At 47.5% G+C, this 15,760-nt stretch overlaps 1 protein-coding gene across 3 annotated transcripts in view; it reads left to right on the forward strand.

Moving 5' to 3' along the window:
• The window catches only part of LOC138261722 (5-beta-cholestane-3-alpha,7-alpha-diol 12-alpha-hydroxylase-like), a 298,234-nt gene that overhangs the window by 2,203 nt on the left and 280,271 nt on the right, over positions 1–15,760 (forward strand). The window lies entirely within an intron of this gene.

The raw sequence follows: 15,760 nt of genomic DNA on the forward strand, positions 1-15,760 counted from the left end.
AGTTTGAGGCTGTTCACAGATCAACATAATGCACTGCATAGTTGCAAGCCTCTTTGCACACCAGACTACACATTTATGTCAGTGAAAATTGCCAAAACTACATAGAGTATCAAACATGGAAATGTTTTTTTTTCCATCGATAAGATATACAGGTACATTTATTACAATTTCAAAGTATTTTAAATGCATTTTTCCAAACCTAAATGCCTAAAAGCTATCAGTCATGCACCCAGTACAGTGGCACCAGGGGCCAGAGAAGTAGAGGGGGCTGAGCCTTCCCTGCACAGGTTGCACTTATTTTACAAAGCTGTCCACTCAGATTTTCAGTTTTTTTCTGTGCAAGTCTGCCAGGCCCTGGCACTATGTTTGCGCTGGGGTGGGAGTGGGGGAAAGCAGAAAAAGAAAATACAGGTGATCACCAGGCAGGTAGATGATTGGCTAATTCAGGGGCTATGTATTACATGGCATTAACAATCTTTTGCAAACCCAATAGATCTGGTGTTTGCCACCAGCCTCGAGGGTTTGTCAATGCTGTTTTTTGGGTCATAGTTTTGGCAAAACTTTATTGTTGGAGAAACTGCTTGAACCTCATCAATCAAAATAACCAAAATGGCTAAAAGAAAAAAGTTTTGGTCTAGTAGTCCTTGGCATGTAGGAAAACTACTTTGGCCTTTGTTATGATTGACCCCTTTTAACACATTTTTGCACATGGATCGCAATTACAAGTGATGCAAAGTTTATCGCACCTAGTAATTACCTAGTGCAGGTCAAACTTGCTGGAATTTACAGGTGCATGAAGATATTGGACTGGTAGGCAGAATATGCCATAATTATTGCCTCTGATAAAATCCAAACACATTGATGCCATATTTTATTCATGCAATGATTATCACATCAAAATACTGGGCCACTCGTAATGAGGGCCTTTGTGTGTGGATGTGCTGGTGGTGAAAGGACAGAGAGTAGCCACTCACAGTGTAGTTATCCAATAGCTGAAGTGAGCTGACCCACTGCCCCAAGCTGTATGCTGTAGTGGGTGGAAGAAAAATGTCATGACACAACAACAGACCAATGGACGAAGAGGATTAGCTGAAAGCTCAAATAAGTACTGAAAGCCCAAGTAAATAAGTATTTTGCATATAATTTTAGCAAAATAAAACGGTCTTGAGTAATGCCGGGCACAAAACAGACATTTAAACACAAGACAGAAATATGAATAAAAAAATGGAGAGTCCATTTCATGTAGTTGGCCACGCAAAGCATGTTTCAATCAAACTAATTGTCATTAGTCTTAAATAATAATCATAACAATGGTTTGGGCAATAACACTTTTGCTGCACCAGCTGAGGTTGCAGTTGATGCAAAATTGAAATAAAAAAGGCAGAACCTCAAAAGTAGGGAATAAACTTATTAATACATATTTTAAAAAAAAAATCTCATAACGTGTCATGTCATGAAATACTGATGTTAAGATGAAAAAGTAGTACTTCCAAGTTGTCAAAAAGCTGCATTGAATACGATGCTACAAAACACCTGCTCTGCTTTAGCACATATATATTTTACACCTTAATATTAGAGTATGGTGTTGTGTACTAAGTGTTAAAGATGGTTTGTGGCAGTGTCTGTGTACGTTTGCTAAGTATTTGAATACACCACCGGAGGCTATCATTATACATTTAAATCTTTTAATGCCACTCCAGCAGCACTTTAAAGAATCACAATACATCACCAGAATGAGCAATCTCGAATTAGAACCTCCTTAACCCATAAATGATCCCCACTTCACCGTTCTTCCTCTAAGTGATGCTCCTGTGTCAGAAAAGTACTATTAAACTGATTTTCGCAATTGACTTATATGTGATTTTACTTGAGAGCATTCAAGATGACATCACTCCCAATTCATGGAAGCAGCGTGTGTTCAGATTTCTGTCCTTCTAGTTTGAGACTGTTAGTGTAAATTGGCGGAGGGAATCATTCATGGGCGCCTGTAGGTTTGTTTTTGGAGATGTAGCAAATGGCAGCGTATTATTAAGAATGAGAGGCATCTGAGTTTGAGCTAAACCGCGTTTTATTTTAAATGGGCGTACAAGGTGTGGTTTACATTTGTAATTGGCCCGCACGTACCTGTCCTGAGAGCTCCTCTCGCCCAGGGGTGTTGAAAGAATCTTTGAAGCTCACGCTGAGGGTTCTTGTGCTAGGACTTAAAGGCTTCTCTGCTTATAGAGGAGTGCTGTTGTAACATGAAAGGTGTCATGACGCACGTCTTCACCCAGTAGTCATGCCTGTTTTGGCAGCCACTCAGGGTTTGTCAGTATAGCAAGTTAATCAATAGGTGTGTGCCAGCGGATCTGACCCACATTAAGTCGTCGTTGTTGCCGTTTCTTCGCGGAGTATTTGGAAAGAAAGATGAGTGCCTTGAGTAAGATAACGATTTGTTGACCATTTGTAAGAAGACAGTCTTTCTGCAGTTTCCCCCCCAGCTTTAGCCCTTTTTTGCACTACTAGTTGGTGGTTTTCAACTTAGAGAGTGCACTGAGGACTGCTGCCCAGACCTCAGTGCCAGTGTTTTTTCCCTTTGTAAAGTACTGTGGTGAACTGGATACCCCCAATTGACATGTGCTGACTACTTATGAGTCCCTAGTATATGGTACCCATGTACCTAGAACATGTAAGACTGGCTGCCCATGGAAGAGCTGCAGCACTCGTTGTGTCACTCTGTGTATGACAAAGTGAAAATATGACTTTCACCTCCCATTGCAGACTGAAGAGTCTGTGCATGCACTGCACACCAGACTTTGCCATTACCACTAATGTCAATGTCCCTAAGCCCCTTACCCAACAATATGTCTCCTTTAAGGCAGACCTAGGAAGCCCTATGGGAAGGAGCTGTACATTCTTAAAATAGACATATATTTTCAGCTATATCTATGCAGCAAATTCCTAATGCATCAGTGTTTGCTGAGGCCTGAGTAGCCTTATAATGTAATTGCAGTGTTAACGGTTGGCACTTCAATGCATCTAACATCTGACAGAGGTTACCTTACCCTGTCATGTAAGGTATGAAATAAAAGGGTATATGAAATGCAAATTAATGGTTCAGTCAATATTTATGCCCACTTTAATGCCAGCTACTTTTGCAAAAGTTAGTGTACTTTTACCCAGTGGTCTAGTGACTTCAGAGAGTCACAGGGATTGAGATAGATTTCTGCACCCCGGGGAGACATGTGAACACCTGCCAGACTGAAAACAAAGGCTGGTGGCGCACTGGAGGTGTGACCCCCACCCACAGGATGGGTTGCAAAGGTTGTTAACGTGAAATGTAAGCACCAAAGGGTGACAATGCTGTGACAACACTCCCGCGCATGAAGCCCTTTGTTTCCCCTAGACAGGTTAGAGCCAGAGGATGAAAAACCGGTTCTAGAACCAGGAGTGGGCTGCCAAGGTCCTTACACTTAAGAAATACTACAGCCATGTTAGTTGTGGCATGGAAAGTGCAATCTCTGTTAGCCAGATTCCACACATCAACGTAACTGTGTCACCAGGTGGAACGGGATCTACTAGCCCATTGGCTAGTGACAGCGTTGTCCCCCTGGGGCACCTTACTGGGATATAATGGGCACCTTTAGCACCTGAAGTGCAGAAAGATAGGCTGCGATGCCAGAGCCACTGCACCGGCTGCATTTTGGGCCAGTGGAGTTTGGACCCTGTTCTGCATGCCTGACTCTGGGAAAAGTTGATTCTCGGCCCCACTCTGAAGCAGAGACTTCAAGGGTCAGTTAGCTGGCCCCCTAGAATAGCACTGGCAGCATTAAAGCTGGAAGAGCCAAAACCATATTCCTAGCATTTCTGCTGCTACTGGACACTGGGCACTTCGACAGACAATTCAGGACCAACCAAAAGTTGCACTCAAGTCTGCTGGACCCTTGGGAGCTGGTTGTCACTGGACTCGTCCACCCCAAGTGTGCATCAGCAGCCCTTTAAACTTGCATAGAGGTCTTTGGGGGATCCCAAAATCTGTGGGTGGAGTCGCCCCCACTTACCTGTGAACTGAGGACTCAACAGAACGTCAACCCTATGGGCCACACAGCATCTAGTGCATCCATTGAGCATCATTATGCATGCATCCTTCAGCATTGGGACCACTCCATAGAAGTCAATGGCTGTTGTCCTGTAAAGTTTTGATCTCACTTTAAAGATGCTCTGATGGCCAGGTAACTGTCCAAAGTTTCCCTTCTAGACTAGTAGATCTCTATCCTGTTAGATTTGGTTGTCAGACTCAGGTTGGAGTCGCCAAACTCAGTATAACAAAGTTTTCCAAAGTTTGCAAAGTTTTGACTAGCCAATGCTTATTTGCGCTTGATGTTACATTTTTAAATGTTTAAACATTCATATCTCTGGGAATCTCTGATGAATTTTAGTCTTGAAGGACTCTATAATTTTATAAAACTACGCTCTAACTCAATAAACTGTTGTTGTTTCTCCTTGTTGCCTGGTGACTTTCTTATTTCATTGCTTGGTGTCGTGAAATGCTTTACACATTGTTATTTTGCTAAGCCTTGCTGCTCTGTGCCATAACTACCAAAGGATCGAGCTAAGAGTTGAGCAAATAAGTCTGACTGGACCCAAGGAGATAAATGGAAGTGTACTACAAGACATGACCGCAACCTTGCCATATAGTACACCCATTGTCTTACATTATTTAAGAGTTATTTAGGGTTTTTGTTAGAAATAAATGACATCTAAACAGGAAAGATATTGTAAGGAAATGCCTCCTTGGCATGGTTGCCCCCTGACTTTTTGCCTTTGCTGATGCTATGTTTACAATTGAAAGTGTGCTGAGGCCTGCTAACCAGGCCCCAGCACCAGTGTTCTTTCCCTAACCTGTACTTTTGTATCCACAATTGGCAGACCCTGGCATCCAGATAAGTCCCTTGTAACTGGTACTTCTAGTACCAAGGGCCCTGATGCCAAGGAAGGTCTCTAAGGGCTGCAGCATGTCTTATGCCACCCCGGAGACCTCTCACTCAGCACAGACACACTGCTTGCCAGCTTGTGTGTGCTAGTGAGGACAAAACGAGTAAGTCGACATGGCACTCCCCTCAGGGTGCCATGCCAGCCTCTCACTGCCTATGCAGTATAGGTAAGACACCCCTCTAGCAGGCCTTACAGCCCTAAGGCAGGGTGCACTATACCATAGGTGAGGGTACCAGTGCATGAGCATGGTACCCCTACAGTGTCTAAACAAAACCTTAGACATTGTAAGTGCAGGGTAGCCATAAGAGTATATGGTCTGGGAGTCTGTCAAACACGAACTCCACAGCACCATAATGGCTACACTGAAAACTGGGAAGTTTGGTATCAAACTTCTCAGCACAATAAATGCACACTGATGCCAGTGTACATGTTATTGTAAAATACACCACAGAGGGCACCTTAGAGGTGCCCCCTGAAACTTAACCGACTGTCTGTGTAGGCTGACTAGTTCCAGCAGCCTGCCACACTAGAGACATGTTGCTGGCCCCATGGGGAGAGTGCCTTTGTCACTCTGAGGCCAGTAACAAAGCCTGCACTGGGTGGAGATGCTAACACCTCCCCCAGGCAGGAGCTGTGACACCTGGCGGTGAGCCTCAAAGGCTCACCCCTTTGTCACAGCCCAGCAGGGCACTCCAGCTTAGTGGAGTTGCCCGCCCCCTCCGGCCACGGCCCCCACTTTTGGCGGCAAGGCTGGAGGGAACAAAGAAAGCAACAAGGAGGAGTCACTGGCCAGTCAGGACAGCCCCTAAGGTGTCCTGAGCTGAGGTGACTCTGACTTTTAGAAATCCTCCATCTTGCAGATGGAGGATTCCCCCAATAGGGTTAGGATTGTGACCCCCTCCCCTTGGGAGGAGGCACAAAGAGGGTGTACCCACCCTCAGGGCTAGTAGCCATTGGCTACTAACCCCCCAGACCTAAACACGCCCTTAAATTTAGTATTTAAGGGCTACCCTGAACCCTAGAAAATTAGATTCCTGCAACTACAAGAAGAAGGACTGCCTAGCTGAAAACCCCTGCAGAGGAAGACCAGAAGACGACAACTGCCTTGGCTCCAGAAACTCACCGGCCTGTCTCCTGCCTTCCAAAGATCCTGATCCAGCGACGCCTTCCAAAGGGACCAGCGACCTCGACATCCTCTGAGGACTGCCCCTGCTTCGAAAAGACAAGAAACTCCCGAGGACAGCGGACCTGCTCCAAGAAAGGCTGCAACTTTGTTTCCAGCAGCCTTGAAAGAACCCTGCAAGCTCCCCGCAAGAAGCGTGAGACTTGCAACACTGCACCCGGCGACCCCGACTCGGCTGGTGGAGACCCAACACCTCAGGAGGGACCCCAGGACTACTCTGATACTGTGAGTACCAAAACCTGTCCCCCCTGAGCCCCCACAGCGCCGCCTGCAGAGGGAATCCCGAGGCTTCCCCTGACCGCGACTCTTTGAATCCTAAGTCCCGACGCCTGGGAGAGACCCTGCACCCGCAGCCCCCAGGACCTGAAGGACCGGACTTTCACTGGAGAAGTGACCCCCAGGAGTCCCTCTCCCTTGCCCAAGTGGAGGTTTCCCCGAGGAACCCCCCCCTTGCCTGCCTGCAGCGCTGAAGAGATCCCGAGATCCCTCATAGACTAACATTGCGAACCCGACGCTTGTTTCTACACTGCACCCGGCCGCCCCCGCGCCGCTGAGGGTGAAATTTCTGTGTGGGCTTGTGTCCCCCCCGGTGCCCTACAAAACCCCCCTGGTCTGCCCTCCGAAGACGCGGGTACTTACCTGCAAGCAGACCGGAACCGGGGCACCCCCTTCTCTCCATTCTAGCCTATGTGTTTTGGGCACCACTTTGAACTCTGCACCTGACCGGCCCTGAGCTGCTGGTGTGGTGACTTTGGGGTTGCTCTGAACCTCCAACGGTGGGCTACCTTGGACCAAGAACTGAACCCTGTAAGTGTCTTACTTACCTGGTAAAACTAACAAAAACTTACCTCCCCCAGGAACTGTGAAAATTGCACTGTGTCCACTTTTAAAACAGCTATTTGTCAATAACTTGTAAAGTATACATGCAATTTTTATGATTTAAAGTTCCTAAAGTACTTACCTGCAATACCTTTCAAATGAGATATTACATGTAGAATTGGAACCTGTGGTTCTTAAAATAAACTAAGAAAAGATATTTTTCTATAACAAAACCTATTGGCTGGATTTGTCTCTGAGTGTGTGTACCTCATTTATTGTCTATGTGTATGTACAACAAATGCTTAACACTACTCCTTGGATAAGCCTACTGCTCGACCACACTACCACAAAATAGAGCATTAGTATTATCTCTTTTTACCACTATTTTACCTCTAAGGGGAACCCTTGGACTCTGTGCATGCTATTCCTTACTTTGAAATAGCACATACAGAGCCAACTTCCTACATTGGTGGATCAGCGGTGGGGTACAAGACTTTGCATTTGCTGGACTACTCAGCCAATACCTGATCACACGACAAATTCCAAAATTGTCATTAGAAATTGATTTTTGCAATTTGAAAAGTTTTCTAAATTCTTAAAAGACCTGCTAGGGCCTTGTGTTAGATCCTGTTTAGCATTTCTTTTAGAGTTTAAAAGTTTGTAAAAGTTTGAATTAGATTCTAGAACCAGTTGTAGATTCTTAAAAAGTATTCCAACTTTTAGAAGCAAAATGTCTAGCACAGATGTGACTGTGGTGGAACTCGACACCACACCTTACCTCCATCTTAAGATGAGGGAGCTAAGGTCACTCTGTAAAATAAAGAAAATAACAATGGGCCCCAAACCTACCAAAATACAGCTCCAGGAGCTTTTGGCAGAGTTTGAAAAGGCCAACCCCTCTGAGGGTGGCAACTCAGAGGAAGAGGATAGTGACTTGGAGGAAAAATTCCCCCCTACCAGTCCTATCTAGGGAGAACAGGGTCCCTCAAACCCTGACTCCAAAAATAATAGTCAGAGATGCTGGTTCCCTCACAGGAGAGACCAACACCTCTGAAATCACTGAGGATAACCCCAGTGAAGAGGACATCCAGTTAGCCAGGATGGCCAAAAGATTGGCTTTGGAAAGACAGATCCTAGCCATAGAGAGGGAAAGACAAGAGATGGGCCTAGGACCCATCAATGGTGGCAGCAACATAAATAGGGTCAGAGATTCTCCTGACATGTTGAAAATCCCTAAAGGGATTGTAACTAAATATGAAGATGGTGATGACATCACCAAATGGTTCACAGCTTTTGAGAGGGCTTGTGTAACCAGAAAAGTGAACAGATCTCACTGGGGTGCTCTCCTTTGGGAAATGTTCACAGGAAAGTGTAGGGATAGACTCCTCACACTCTCTGGACAAGATGCAGAATCTTATGACCTCATGAAGGGTACCCTGATTGAGGGCTTTGGATTCTCCACTGAGGAGTATAGGATTAGATTCAGGGGGGCTCAAAAATCCTCGAGCCAGACCTGGGTTGACTTTGTAGACTACTCAGTGAAAACACTAGATGGTTGGATTCAAGGCAGTGGTGTAAGTAATTATGATGGGCTGTACAATTTATTTGTGAAAGAACACCTATTGAGTAATTGTTTCAATGATAAACTGCATCAGCATCTAGTAGACCTAGGACCAATTTCTCCCCAAGAATTGGGAAAGAAGGCGGACCATTGGGTCAAGACAAGGGTGTCCAAGACTTCAACAGGGGGTGACCAAAAGAAAGGGGTCACAAAGACTCCCCAGGGGAAGGGTGATGAGACAACCAAAACTAAAAATAGTAAAGAGTCTTCTACAGGCCCCCAAAAACCTGCACAGGAGGGTGGGCCCAGAGCCTCTTCACAAAACAATGGGTACAAGGGTAAAAACTTTGATCCCAAAAAGGCCTGGTGTCATAGCTGTAAACAGCATGGACACCAAACTGGAGACAAGGCCTGTCCCAAGAAAGGTTCCACTCCAAACTCCCATCCAGGTAACACTGGTATGGCTAGTCTCCAAGTGGGATCAACAGTGTGCCCAGAGCAAATCAGGGTCCACACTGAAGCTACTCTAGTTTCTGAGGGTGGGGTGGATTTAGCCACACTAGCTGTCTGGCCGCCTAACATGCAAAAATACAGACAGCAACTCTTAATTAATGGGACTAGAATAGAGGGCCTGAGGGATACAGGTGCCAGTGTCACCATGGTGACAGAGAAACTGGTTTCCCCTGGCCAATACCTGACTGGAAAAACTTACACAGTCACCAACGCTGACAATCAGAGAAAAGTACATCCCATGGCAATGGTTACTTTAGAATGGGGAGGGGTCAATGGCCTGAAACAGGTGGTGGTCTCCTCAAATATCCCAGTGGACTGTCTGCTTGGAAATGACCTGGAGTCCTCAGCATGGGCTGAGGTAGAACTAAAAACCCATGCAGCAATGCTGGGTATCCCTGAACTGGTGTGTGTGAAAACAAGAGCACAGTGCAAGGCACAGGGTGAACAAGTAGAGCTGGAGTCTGGAAGAATGGCCCAGCCTACCAAGAGGAAAGGAAAGTCAGTTGGGAAACCAACTGCAACACAGCAAAAGAAAGGGAACCTCTCTTCTCAGGAAGAAGTTCTGCCCTCTGAGGGAACTGAGCCTTTGGAGCTTGAACCTTATCAGGTTGAGCTCTTAGGCCCAGGGGGACCCTCAAGGGAGGAGCTGTGTAAGGGACAAGAAACCTGTCCCTCTCTTGAAGGCCTTAGGCAGCAAGCTGCTGAAGAGTCCAAGGGCAAGAAAAATGGAACACATAGGGTCTATTGGGAAGATGGACTCCTGTACACTGAGGCCAGAGACCCCAAACCTGGTGCCACTAGGAGAGTGGTAGTGCCTCAGCTGTTCAGAGAGTTCATCCTAACATTGGCCCATGACATTCCCCTTGCTGGACATTTGGGACAAACCAAGACGTGGGAGAGGCTAGTCAACCACTTCTACTGGCCCAATATGTCCAACATGGTTAAGGAGTTTTGCCTCTCCTGCCCCACCTGTCAAGCCAGTGGTAAGACAGGTGGGCACCCAAAGGCCCCCCTCATTCCACTTCCAGTGGTGGGGGTCCCCTTTGAAAGAGTGGGTGTGGACATAGTTGGTCCACTGGAACCTCCCACAGCCTCAGGAAATATGTATATCCTGGTAGTAGTGGATCATGCTACCAGGTATCCTGAAGCTATTCCCCTTAGGTCGACTACTGCCCCTGCAGTAGCCAAGGCCCTCATTGGTATCTTTACCAGAGTGGGTTTCCCTAAGGAGGTGGTGTCTGACAGAGGTACCAACTTCATGTCAGCATACCTAAAACACATGTGGAATGAGTGTGGAGTGACTTACAAATTCACTACACCATACCATCCACAAACTAATGGCTTAGTTGAGAGATTCAACAAGACATTAAAAGGCATGATCATGGGGCTCCCAGAAAAGCTCAAAAGGAGATGGGATGTCCTCTTGCCATGTCTGCTTTTCGCTTACAGAGAGGTGCCACAGAAGGGAGTAGGATTCTCACCCTTTGAACTTCTGTTTGGTCATCCTGTAAGGGGACCACTTGCTCTTGTTAAAGAAGGCTGGGAGAGACCTCTTCATGAGCCTAAACAAGACATAGTGGACTATGTACTTGGCCTTCGCTCTAGAATGGCAGAGTACATGGAAAAGGCAACCAAAAACCTTGAGGCCAGCCAACAACTCCAGAAGTTTTGGTATGACCAAAAGGCTGCACTGGTTGAGTTCCAACCAGGGCAGAAAGTCTGGGTTCTGGAGCCTGTGGCTCCCTTGGCACTCCAGGACAAATGGAGTGGCCCTTACCCAGTGCTAGAAAGGAAGAGTCAGGTCACCTACCTGGTGGACCTGGGCACAAGCAGGAGCCCCAAGAGGGTGATCCATGTGAACCGCCTTAAGCTCTTCCATGACAGGGCTGATGTAAATCTGTTGATGGTAACAGATGAGGATCAGGAGGCAGAGAGTGAACCTCTCCCTGATCTTCTGTCATCAGACCCAAAAGATGGCTCAGTAGATGGAGTGATCTACTCAGACACCCTCTCTGGCCAACAGCAAGCTGATTGTAGGAGAGTCCTACAACAGTTTCCTGAACTCTTCTCCTTAACCCCTGGTCAGACACACCTGTGTACCCATGATGTGGACACAGGAGACAGCATGCCTGTCAAGAACAAAATCTTTAGACAATCTGACCATGTTAAGGAAAGCATCAAGGTGGAAGTCCACAAGATGCTGGAATTGGGAGTAATTGAGCGCTCTGACAGCCCCTGGGCTAGCCCAGTGGTCTTAGTCCCCAAACCTCACACCAAAGATGGAAAGAAAGAGATGAGGTTTTGTGTGGACTACAGGGGGCTCAATTCTGTCACCAAGACAGATGCTCATCCAATTCCTAGAGCTGATGAGCTCATAGATAAATTAGGTGCTGCCAAATTCTTAAGTACCTTTGACTTGACAGCAGGGTACTGGCAAATAAAAATGGCACCTGGAGCAAAAGAGAAAACAGCATTCTCCACACCTGATGGGCATTATCAGTTTACTGTTATGCCCTTTGGTTTAAAGAATGCCCCTGCCACCTTCCAAAGGTTGGTGAATCAAGTCCTTGCTGGCTTGGAGTCCTTTAGCACAGCTTATCTTGATGATATTGCTGTCTTTAGCTCCACCTGGCAGGATCACCTGGTCCACCTGAAGAAGGTTTTGAAGGCTCTGCAATCTGCAGGCCTCTCTATCAAGGCATCCAAATGCCAGATAGGGCAGGGAACTGTGGTTTACTTGGGCCACCTTGTAGGTGGAGGCCAAGTTCAGCCACTCCAACCCAAGATCCAGACTATTCTGGACTGGGTAACTCCAAAAACCCAGACTCAAGTCAGGGCATTCCTTGGCTTGACTGGGTATTACAGGAGGTTTGTGAAGGGATATGGATCCATTGTGACAGCCCTCACTGAACTCACCTCCAAGAAAATGCCCAAGAAAGTGAACTGGACTGTGGAATGCCAACAGGCCTTTGACACCCTGAAACAAGCAATGTGCTCAGCACCAGTTCTAAAAGCTCCAGATTATTCTAAGCAGTTCATTGTGCAGACTGATGCCTCTGAACATGGGATAGGGGCAGTTTTGTCCCAAACAAATGATGATGGCCTTGACCAGCCTGTTGCTTTCATTAGCAGGAGGTTACTCCCCAGGGAGCAGCGTTGGAGTGCCATTGAGAGGGAGGCCTTTGCTGTGGTTTGGTCCCTGAAGAAGCTGAGACCATACCTCTTTGGGACTCACTTCCTAGTTCAAACTGACCACAGACCTCTCAAATGGCTGATGCAAATGAAAGGTGAAAATCCTAAACTGTTGAGGTGGTCCATCTCCCTACAGGGAATGGACTTTATAGTGGAACACAGACCTGGGACTGCCCATGCCAATGCAGATGGCCTTTCCAGGTTCTTCCACTTAGAAAATGAAGACTCTCTTGGGAAAGGTTAGTCTCATCCTCTTTCGTTTGGGGGGGGTTGTGTAAGGAAATGCCTCCTTGGCATGGTTGCCCCCTGACTTTTTGCCTTTGCTGATGCTATGTTTACAATTGAAAGTGTGCTGAGGCCTGCTAACCAGGCCCCAGCACCAGTGTTCTTTCCCTAACCTGTACTTTTGTATCCACAATTGGCAGACCCTGGCATCCAGATAAGTCCCTTGTAACTGGTACTTCTAGTACCAAGGGCCCTGATGCCAAGGAAGGTCTCTAAGGGCTGCAGCATGTCTTATGCCACCCTGGAGACCGCTCACTCAGCACAGACACACTGCTTGCCAGCTTGTGTGTGCTAGTGAGGACAAAACGAGTAAGTCGACATGGCACTCCCCTCAGGGTGCCATGCCAGCCTCTCACTGCCTATGCAGTATAGGTAAGACACCCCTCTAGCAGGCCTTACAGCCCTAAGGCAGGGTGCACTATACCATAGGTGAGGGTACCAGTGCATGAGCATGGTACCCCTACAGTGTCTAAACAAAACCTTAGACATTGTAAGTGCAGGGTAGCCATAAGAGTATATGGTCTGGGAGTCTGTCAAACACGAACTCCACAGCACCATAATGGCTACACTGAAAACTGGGAAGTTTGGTATCAAACTTCTCAGCACAATAAATGCACACTGATGCCAGTGTACATGTTATTGTAAAATACACCACAGAGGGCACCTTAGAGGTGCCCCCTGAAACTTAACCGACTGTCTGTGTAGGCTGACTAGTTCCAGCAGCCTGCCACACTAGAGACATGTTGCTGGCCCCATGGGGAGAGTGCCTTTGTCACTCTGAGGCCAGTAACAAAGCCTGCACTGGGTGGAGATGCTAACACCTCCCCCAGACAGGAGCTGTGACACCTGGCGGTGAGCCTCAAAGGCTCACCCCTTTGTCACAGCCCAGCAGGGCACTCCAGCTTAGTGGAGTTGCCCGCCCCCTCCGGCCACGGCCCCCACTTTTGGCGGCAAGGCTGGAGGGAACAAAGAAAGCAACAAGGAGGAGTCACTGGCCAGTCAGGACAGCCCCTAAGGTGTCCTGAGCTGAGGTGACTCTGACTTTTAGAAATCCTCCATCTTGCAGATGGAGGATTCCCCCAATAGGGTTAGGATTGTGACCCCCTCCCCTTGGGAGGAGGCACAAAGAGGGTGTACCCACCCTCAGGGCTAGTAGCCATTGGCTACTAACCCCCCAGACCTAAACACGCCCTTAAATTTAGTATTTAAGGGCTACCCTGAACCCTAGAAAATTAGATTCCTGCAACTACAAGAAGAAGGACTGCCTAGCTGAAAACCCCTGCAGAGGAAGACCAGAAGACGACAACTGCCTTGGCTCCAGAAACTCACCGGCCTGTCTCCTGCCTTCCAAAGATCCTGCTCCAGCGACGCCTTCCAAAGGGACCAGCGACCTCGACATCCTCTGAGGACTGCCCCTGCTTCGAAAAGACAAGAAACTCCCGAGGACAGCGGACCTGCTCCAAGAAAGGCTGCAACTTTGTTTCCAGCAGCCTTGAAAGAACCCTGCAAGCTCCCCGCAAGAAGCGTGAGACTTGCAACACTGCACCCGGCGACCCCGACTCGGCTGGTGGAGACCCAACACCTCAGGAGGGACCCCAGGACTACTCTGATACTGTGAGTACCAAAACCTGTCCCCCCTGAGCCCCCACAGCGCCGCCTGCAGAGGGAATCCCGAGGCTTCCCCTGACGCGACTCTTTGAATCCTAAGTCCCGACGCCTGGGAGAGACCCTGCACCCGCAGCCCCCAGGACCTGAAGGACCGGACTTTCACTGGAGAAGTGACCCCCAGGAGTCCCTCTCCCTTGCCCAAGTGGAGGTTTCCCCGAGGAACCCCCCCCTTGCCTGCCTGCAGCGCTGAAGAGATCCCGAGATCTCTCATAGACTAACATTGCGAACCCGACGCTTGTTTCTACACTGCACCCGGCCGCCCCCGCGCCGCTGAGGGTGAAATTTCTGTGTGGGCTTGTGTCCCCCCCGGTGCCCTACAAAACCCCCCTGGTCTGCCACCGAAGACGCGGGTACTTACCTGCAAGCAGACCGGTACCGGGGCACCCCCTTCTCTCCATTCTAGCCTATGTGTTTTGGGCACCACTTTGAACTCTGCACCTGACCGGCCCTGAGCTGCTGGTGTGGTGACTTTGGGGTTGCTCTGAACCTCCAACGGTGGGCTACCTTGGACCAAGAACTGAACCCTGTAAGTGTCTTACTTACCTGGTAAAACTAACAAAAACTTACCTCCCCCAGGAACTGTGAAAATTGCACTGTGTCCACTTTTAAAACAGCTATTTGTCAATAACTTGTAAAGTATACATGCAATTTTTATGATTTAAAGTTCCTAAAGTACTTACCTGCAATACCTTTCAAATGAGATATTACATGTAGAATTGGAACCTGTGGTTCTTAAAATAAACTAAGAAAAGATATTTTTCTATAACAAAACCTATTGGCTGGATTTGTCTCTGAGTGTGTGTACCTCATTTATTGTCTATGTGTATGTACAACAAATGCTTAACACTACTCCTTGGATAAGCCTACTGCTCGACCACACTACCACAAAATAGAGCATTAGTATTATCTCTTTTTACCACTATTTTACCTCTAAGGGGAACCCTTGGACTCTGTGCATGCTATTCCTTACTTTGAAATAGCACATACAGAGCCAACTTCCTACAGATATGTTGTGGAGATTCCAGAGGGAAGACTAAGGTGGTCATTATGAACATGGCGGTGTGGACTGCCATGCCGGCGGTGGCGGTAATTTCCGCCAACGGCATGGCGGTCCAGACTGCCATATAATGAACGTGGCAGAACTGCCACAGATGAAACATTGCCACCGCCAGGCTCCCGCCACAAGGCAGCATGGTGGTGGCGGCATTTCTAATCCGGCAGGGCAGCGCTGCAAGTTTCCCCTCTGAGGCTGTAATGAGGGCCTAAATCAGTAGATAATGAGAATATTAATACAGCACAAAATGAAGTCTTCGGTTCAGGAGGCGATAGAGTGTATGTTAGGAAAGAAGAAAAAGGATCAAGGATCAGGAAATAAGTATTGGTCATTGTCTGCTAAGGACATGGAGAATAATGAAAAGAAAGGGAAATGGATGAATACAACGAAGAGATAAAGCAGATAATCACAAAATGGGAAAAAGGGTCAAACCACCACAAAAGGAAAAGGTGTCCTTAGCGACGCAAAAGGCATGTCAGATGATTTGAAGGAAGAGAACCTAAATGATTGT

This window comes from Pleurodeles waltl, chromosome 10 (assembly GCF_031143425.1).
Source record: "Pleurodeles waltl isolate 20211129_DDA chromosome 10, aPleWal1.hap1.20221129, whole genome shotgun sequence".
NCBI classification, from domain to species: Eukaryota; Metazoa; Chordata; class Amphibia; order Caudata; family Salamandridae; genus Pleurodeles; species Pleurodeles waltl.